Genomic DNA, 8,190 nt, shown 5'->3' on the forward strand with positions numbered 1-8,190 from the left:
TGCCATATTGGATTTGAGCTGTTTCATTTGGTTAACAGAGGCAGACACAGACTCTTAGGAAATCAGCAAGTAGACAAAGGGTAATGAAGGGAAAGGAGAGGAACAGGAATAGGGAAGACAGTGGAATGAATCTGATATAACTTTCCTATGTACATACACCACAGTGAATCTCCATACCATGTACAACCACGGAATGAGATCTTAATTAAAAAAAAGTTATACTCCATGTTTATATAAATATGTCAAAATATACTATTTTTGTGTATAATTCAAAAGAATTTTTAAAAGTTACAAAAAAAATAAATAAAATTTAAATGAAAGGATTTGTGTGTATACCAGAAAGCTGGTCATGTTCGTGGTTCTTGTTGAGAAGAGATTTGCTGATTATGCTCTGGGACAGTACATTGATGCTGAGGGCCATTGCTAAGTAAGAATGATGCATGGCATGACCCAGGTCAGTTGCAGTGTCATTGCATGTAAGGTGACCTTGCTCAAGGACCAGGGAGGATCCAGGTTTAGGGCAGATGGGGGTTTAGGGCGGTTCCAGGTTTAAGGTGTACCCTGCTGAGAATAGGGCGTATCCTGCTGCCTCAGGCGCGCCTGCTGGTTGAGTTCCCGGGGATTTTGCCCAGAATGTGATTGGGGCCCGGAACGTGGATTTCCCCAGAACGTGTGTAGAGTGCCGGTGTGAGTTCAGGAATAAAGAATTGCTGTTTGAATCTACAAGGCTGTGAGTGGCTCGTGATTTTGTGCCCAGCCAGACTGCGGCACATTGAGTGGAGTTTTAATGTTTCCTAGGTATTCCCCCTCATCTTTTCATCTCTCAACACCATAGTGTGCTAGAGTGCAGTTCTTGTAACCCTTTCTCTCCATATTCACTCCCTTGGTGATATTACTAGGTTCATTGCTTTAAATACTACCTACACGGGTGGGGACACTCCCATTTTTACCTCTTTCCCAGATCACTGAACTCTAGACCCTTATATGCAACAGCCTAACATGTCTACTTAGATTTCTAACCTGCTCCACACTTAGAGGTCTTCTTTCTCTCTCATTTCTCATCCTCCACATACCATTCCTCATCAGATCCTGTTGGCCATATGCCAATGCAGAAGCTGACTGCAACTCTACCATTCCCCCACTCACCCTGTCCAAGTCTTATCCTCTTTCATCCTGCTCACTATTTTATTAGGTCTCTAATCTGCCACTTGGTCTTTACTCCATACTTCCTTCTCCACACAGTCTCCCAAGCGATTCTCTCCAGTAGATACATCATGTCATTCCCCTGCTCCCCCCAAAAGGAGGCCTTTCCTGAGCATCAGATTTAGAATTATAACCTTCTCATTTTGCTTCATAAACATACAAAAGGCAAATTCACTACCATCACTCAAGACTCAAATTTTCCTGTGACACTCACAACACAGGTTACTTCTGTGACCTCAGAGGTGTAGGGATTTTGCCTCACCAACAAGCAAGCAATTCTGCAGTAGCCAACACTAGCGGATGGTTCTCTACTCCATTTTAGTTCTGACAATATTTACCTGGAGATAACATCAGATCTCACAGGTAGAGAGCTCAGTCCCCAAGACAGCCCCCTACCCCACCTTGGCTTTAGATGTCAATCCCAAGTCGCAATTGTGTTCCCTGTACTTCTGAGTGACCAAGTAAAAATAGGGGTTTCCATAATTTCCTCCTCTGGTTTGACTAATGTACTAGAGCTGATCATAGAACTTAGGGAAACACATTTACCAGTGTATTGAAAAAGATATTGTAAAAAGGATACCAATAATCAGCCAGATGAAGACATGTATGTGGTGAGGTATGGGAGAAGAGGCACATAGCTTCCATGCTCTCTTCAGGTGCTCCACTCTCCAAGAAACTGCACATGTTCAGCTATCTGGAAACTCTTCAAAATCTGTCCTTCACTGCACTATGAAGGCATGATGGCTGGTAGTCTGAGTGAGGAAACCCAGCAAGGCCTGTCTACTTACATTTTTCTTGGCCTGTCAGTGAAGCAATCCTCTCAGTGAAGCAATCCTCTAACCAGAGTGTAGGAAGGACCCCTCTGTAATAATAAGGGTCTTATGACCCACTACTAAGGGTAGGTGGAGTTCCTATGTGTGCATTCAGGAGGGAAGTATGAACCAGAAACAATGATGGAAAATCAGAAAATAAATATCATATTATCATACCTCTTTTTTCCCTTCCCGTCTTGATTTTTCTCCTCCAAAAAGTGTCATCATCTAACACAAATAAAATTCCCTTATTTGTCTTATTTGTTGTGTGTCTTCTCTCACCCAAGTTAGGTGCATGATACGGGTTTTCAATGTTTTAGTTAGTAATCAGAGAGTTTCTCACTGTTATGAAGTATCCATTATATACATATTATATTATATAAAAAATTGCACAGATGAAAAAAAGTATTTTGCAAGATGACCAAATTTCATATCTTGGTGTATGCCTGAAGAAAATTTCACATTTCATTAATTCGAAAATATTTTTAAAATTCTCTTACATATTGGAAGATAGTTTTTTTTTCTCTGAATTACATGTAATTTGTAAACTGAAATAAAAAAAAATCACCCTCAATGACCTCACTTTGCTTCAGAGGTGTTCATTATTAGAATTACCAGATATTCTCAATTCTATTCTATTATAATTTTAAAAATAACATTAAAACACATACACAAGGGAGGGCCTGGTTAGCAGACAGAAGACAACACACACCTTTCCAGTGTGCCTTTAACGATCATTTCCAAAGTTAAAAGAAAAAGCAACTACACCAAAGTTACTTTTCCAACCAAATGTCAATGCACCTATACAGGATTGTGAAATCCTATGGGTTTGTACAAACTATAGAAAGCATGTTCTCATGAGAAGTGAAACACATCTCTGCAATATCAGCTTTTCATAGAGAGGGTGAAAAGTTTACAGAGGCAAAAACAGGAAAACCATAATGAAAGCATTTCAAGGTTAATGTGTTTGGAAACCATACCCTTTATTTTTCTTGGATATGGTTTGTGAAAATATTGTAACAATATTAAAGGAAAGGTAAAAACAAAATTTCTGTCACTCCATTATCATAGCACTGGAAAAAGAATACCTTCATTTTTCCTATGAAACTTGAGTTTTATACATATACATCCATGTTATATTGTTGCTGTCACAGTTCAAATTTAGTATTAGGCATGTCCCTTAAAATTATATCAGCATTTTTATCCTTCAAATGATTTTTTTATATTTAAAATAATGAGCTATTAATAATTCATTGATTATATGTACATATCTTATTTATATAGCCACTTTCTTATAATGAATTTTTTTCTTTTTAATTTTTCCCCTTTTTATCCAAAGGGCTACTTTTTGCTAATACAATTATGATGTAAATATTTTCATAATTTGTCCTTATTCTTTTCAAACACTTTAGGATATTTTGCCATATATATGTTGAACTACCAGGCAAAAGGAAAACTATCTTGAACTTCTCAGAATTTACTGCCTGTTATTTTAAAATTTATTTATATTTATGTCATATTGAGCATGGAAGTTTTGAACAAAATTCAGCACCCTTGATTAACAATGTTTATAATTAATAATTATTTACATTTTAAGAAGAGTTAAAATGATACTTCAAGGTGGCTTTTATTTTCATTTTTTCTTATTACCACCCAAGAGATATTTATTCCATGTAAGTATTGATTATTTACCTTAGTTCTTGGGTTTTTGTCAATTCATATCCACTGCTGGACATCTCCAGGTCAGCTTTAATGTGTGTGTGTGTGTGTGTGTGTGTGTAATAACTTTTCTATCTGTAGCATATAGTTATCACATGTCTTTTTAAATTTGGTGTATATTCTTCTAACATTGTGCCCTGTTTAGATGTGTCAGCACATTCTTAAGGTCAATTCCACATTAAGTTAGGAGAGTTATTTTGGAAGCTTCCTTATTATTTAAAAATAAAAGCCTCGGTTTTGTTAGAATAGTTGAAAGTATAGGTAAACTTTTTAATCAATATATCTTTACAGCCAACTGCTCTACCCTTAAAGAATATGTCTGTTAGAAGGATTCTAATAAGAAGCATCTATATTGTACCTGATGGCAGTGGTATTCATCCTTGGGAGTAAAGAAGAAAAAGCATTGATTTTGGAATCAGAATCTAGACTTGAATATTGGCTATGACATTATCTAGCTGTGTGATCTTAGGAAAATATTTAAATTTTGAATCACAGTTTCTTTTTTTTTTTTAAAGAGAGAGAGAGAGAGAGAATTTTTTTTTAATATTTTTATTTTTTAGTTTTCGGCGGACACAACATCTTTGTTTGTATGTGGTGCTGAGGATCAAACCCGGGCCGCACGCATGCCAGGCGAGCGTGCTACTGCTTGAGCCACATCCCCAGCCCTGAATCACAGTTTCTTCATATATGATTACAATATCAAGTTTAAAATTATTATTATGAGGCCTAAAAATATTTTTGGTAAATTGCCTGGTACAGTGCACATTCTGCAAAGAAGAAGGTCATTGGAGATGGAAATATCCCTGATATTTCTAAGAGAAGCCATATATGATCAACAGGACCCTCACCTGTTCTGGCACATGGCACCACTGGTAGAGGAAAGCTAAAGAAGCCAACAGGATTCACACGCATCCCCAAGAATGATCTCTGAGGAATCTCAGCTGACTCTTAAGAGTAGATAGGAACAAAGTAAGTTTTGACCTACTTGGTCTTAAATACCTGGCAGGAGAGTATAGCCTGAGCACAGTCCTACATGGATATTTAAAAGGAAAAACAAGTTTTGTTTTTTTTTTTTTAATGTAGCTTAAGATATACACTTGTGTCAGCCCAACAAAGGTAAGTAAAGCTGGAGGCTATAAAGAAAGAGTACTTGTTTGGGAGTGCCTAACAATGATGATCACAAAAGACTCTAGAGTTTCAAGTTTGTCCTGAGTTAATTTGAGTCTGATTTTATAGACCTACAAATATTCCTCTCCTCCTACAATGATAAACTTGATTTCTTTTTCATAAATATGATTATGAGTTACTGTCTTCATGGTATGCAGAGACTGGCTGAAGTACTAATTGCTTATGTTCTAAGTGTTTATAAAAAAGTAATGCTTTGCTGTCTAGGATTTTTATTTTCTTAGCATGATCCCTGCCCTATATATTCCTTGTCCTGTTACCTGGCATCTGCCACTGTGGACCTCTGGACTGCTCTGATGCTCAATACCCTTAACTGTCCATGCTCCAACTGATAGAGAACAAGGACTTTGGGTTACTTTCCTCAACTTTGCCCTCTTTCAGCAGGAAGCAGCTTGGAGATACCAATGCTCATTTTTCCATAGAAACGGAATGTAGAAATTGAAAGAGGGGAAATGTAACAGTGGTACACTTTATGCTTTGAAAATATCCCTTGCTGCTCTGCCACTGAAACTTATTTTTAAATCGGACATGTTTCTTTTTCTTCCTCTCTCCCTATGCCTCCCTAATTTCTCCCCCTCCCTAATCTCAGGGGAAACAGGATTACCTTTCTTCTCTTTTCTAGACATAGTTAATCTGTCCTTGACCACATACCCACCATAGGAAAGAAGTAATCCAGGGTTTTGGGATGGTACCAGATCTCGGAAATGACTATCTCCCAAATTATCAATTGAATTACAACTCCAACAGAGAATACATGAAATGTAGCCTTTAAATTACTTCTTTAAAAGCCACCTGTTCCTGCTGATTGGCAGAATCACAGCCTCTGGGACAGGAGTCCCAGGTGTTTCTCCTTTGCTAGCAAAGCAATAAATCTTTTCCTTTTTCTCAAATCAATCAATCAATAAATAAATAAATTGCCTGGTACACAAAAAGCATCAGCAAATAAATCACCATTATTTTAAAATTCATTTTTAAAATATTTTATTCTTACTGAAGCTTCATGTAACTCCTTGATATTATATAACTTGAAGTGGGGTGTGGAGATTTAAATGCAAACAGGCAGTATATTTGCAGCATATCAGTCCTTAGCTACTACAAACAGAAACTCCTGAACACTGTACAAGACATTTAGAATCTCAGTCCTGTGACTTTTCTACCATGGCCGGTGACAACAACAACCCCCATCCTATTCTGTGTAAATCTTGCCCAGTCTTAAAGATGAACCTAAATTCTAGCATCTCTATGAGGATTTTTTAATAGTGCTTTCTTCCTGTGAAATAATTTGGCTTTTCCTATATTCTCTCAGGAGTTATCTACAGCACCTTTATGCTCCTTAGGGTATTCAATCTGCATTACACCTCTTTGGATACATGCACTAGATCATGTAATTCCTGAAGACAAAAAAAAAATGTATTTCATCTTTTGTAACCTTTCCTCACATCTAGTTCAACCAATGGCATATAGTAGGTAATCAGCTAATATTTGCTCTATGAGAAAGTAAGGATCACAAACCCCTTAAAGTTATAGCCAAAAGTGTCAGGTGAAAAGGAAAGAAAGAAGAAGAATGACAATTTATTAATCATACTTAGAACAAACCAATATTTTTAACAAATATGAATAATCATATGACAAAAAATTTCCAATTCAAACTACAAAGTATTTAGTGTATTTTACACAATTTTTTGCACACACACATCCATTTTTTTTCACTCATGGAAACCTGAACAGAAATATATTTTACCATTCAAAACAATGAAAGCAAATTATTAGTGATAGAATAAAACACTGTACTAGAACTATTGATCATATGTAGTATCACTGGTATCTCTCTCACTCTCTATCATTCATACACACACACACACACACACACACACACACACCAGACTCATGCAATCAATAAAGGCAATTTGGGGGGAAAAATAAGTATCTTTTACCTTTGATTGTAAAGAAGGCAGCTCTGATTTGTCCACTTCCCTCTCTTTACAGTTGAAACCCAAAATCTTTATCTCATAGTATTTCAGCATCTGGTCTATGAAGAAAGGAAATGACACATTCGTGTGTTGAAAAATTTCTTAGCAATGTATTTCAGTAGTGTTCTCATCAATGCACTGGTTTGCAAAATCTAAATTTGTCAGATAACTCATTCCTTCTCCCCATGTAAGAATTAAAAAAATAAAGATAAAAAATAAAAAGGGAGAGAACTAAAAAATGAAAAGCAACAAGGGTATTGGAATGGGGTGCATATTTTATAACAGATTGATCTTTCCCTTTTAATAAGTTATTCATGCCCCCTATTAGCATTCATGAGTCCCACTAACTCTTCTTTCATACTATATAATATAGAGAAGACCATGTTTGTTTCATCTTTCTCCTGTACCTTTTATCCTTACACTAAAACATAAAACACAAAAGGAAAGGATATGAGGCTTAGTAAATAAAAATAATAATCAAATAATGCTCATTTTGACTCTCTGCATACTGAATTTAGCATCATCTCTCTTTTCAGCACCTAACAAGTTATTGTCCTAGTAGCAGGAGGGTGTCAAGCATGGGGACATAGGAGAGGAAAGCCCTTTATTTTCTGCCTTGTCAGAGTTGCATACATTCTACCTCGTTTAATTATTAACATTCAACAAGTTCAAATTAGACACACATGGAAAGCATTCAACGTGACATTAATGAGCTAACTTTTATAAATAATAGTTCTGGGAGCATGTGTTTACTTTTATTCCACAGGCCCTTTTTGGTATCTAAACAGGAGGGGGTTATAGTTCCTAATAAATGATAGCCCAAACTGTCAAGCCCATAAACACCATCTCTCAGAAGACAGTATGCCTGCTAGGAAGAATTCAAGAGTGATGCACAGCATTTGAGAGACACAAACCAACAGCATTGCTGAGTCACTAAAAGGCTAACAGTGGAACAGGAGACATACAGTTCAGGTAGAGTTCTTACCCAGCATGTATGGAGCCCAGGGATCTATCCCCCGCTCCATAGAGAAAATAAAGATAAATTAATAAATAAAAGTTAATAGTAAGAGAAGCATTACAACAAGCCACATGATTTTTAGTCACATAAAGTGGTATCACAAGTTGAGCCAGTCTATTCCTTTGTCACAATGGTTTATCAAGAAATTCCTGGTGAAGATGACAAGGAACTAACATCAAATTTACTCTGTTTCCCTTGCAAACACTTATATCTATATCTATATCTATCTATCTATCTATCAAGATATATATATATATATATATATATATATATATATATATAT

At 36.2% G+C, this 8,190-nt stretch overlaps 1 protein-coding gene across 6 annotated transcripts in view; it reads right to left on the reverse strand.

Moving 5' to 3' along the window:
- Msr1 (macrophage scavenger receptor 1) overlaps positions 1-8,190 on the reverse strand; it is a 77,576-nt gene that overhangs the window by 68,219 nt on the left and 1,167 nt on the right. For 4 of the 6 annotated variants that reach the window (XM_048791811.1, XM_048791809.1, XM_048791812.1 and 1 more), the window contains exon 2: positions 6,854-6,948. The gene's annotated coding sequence lies outside the window, so the exon portion shown is untranslated. Of the gene's footprint in view, positions 1-2,192; positions 2,213-6,853; positions 6,967-8,190 lie in introns of those variants that run through there. The other 2 variants (XM_015486046.2, XM_048791810.1) reach the window with 2 other exon arrangements.

The sequence above is a fragment of the Marmota marmota genome, unplaced genomic scaffold, assembly GCF_001458135.2.
Source record: "Marmota marmota marmota unplaced genomic scaffold, marMar, whole genome shotgun sequence".
In the NCBI taxonomy this organism is placed as follows: domain Eukaryota; kingdom Metazoa; phylum Chordata; class Mammalia; order Rodentia; family Sciuridae; genus Marmota; species Marmota marmota.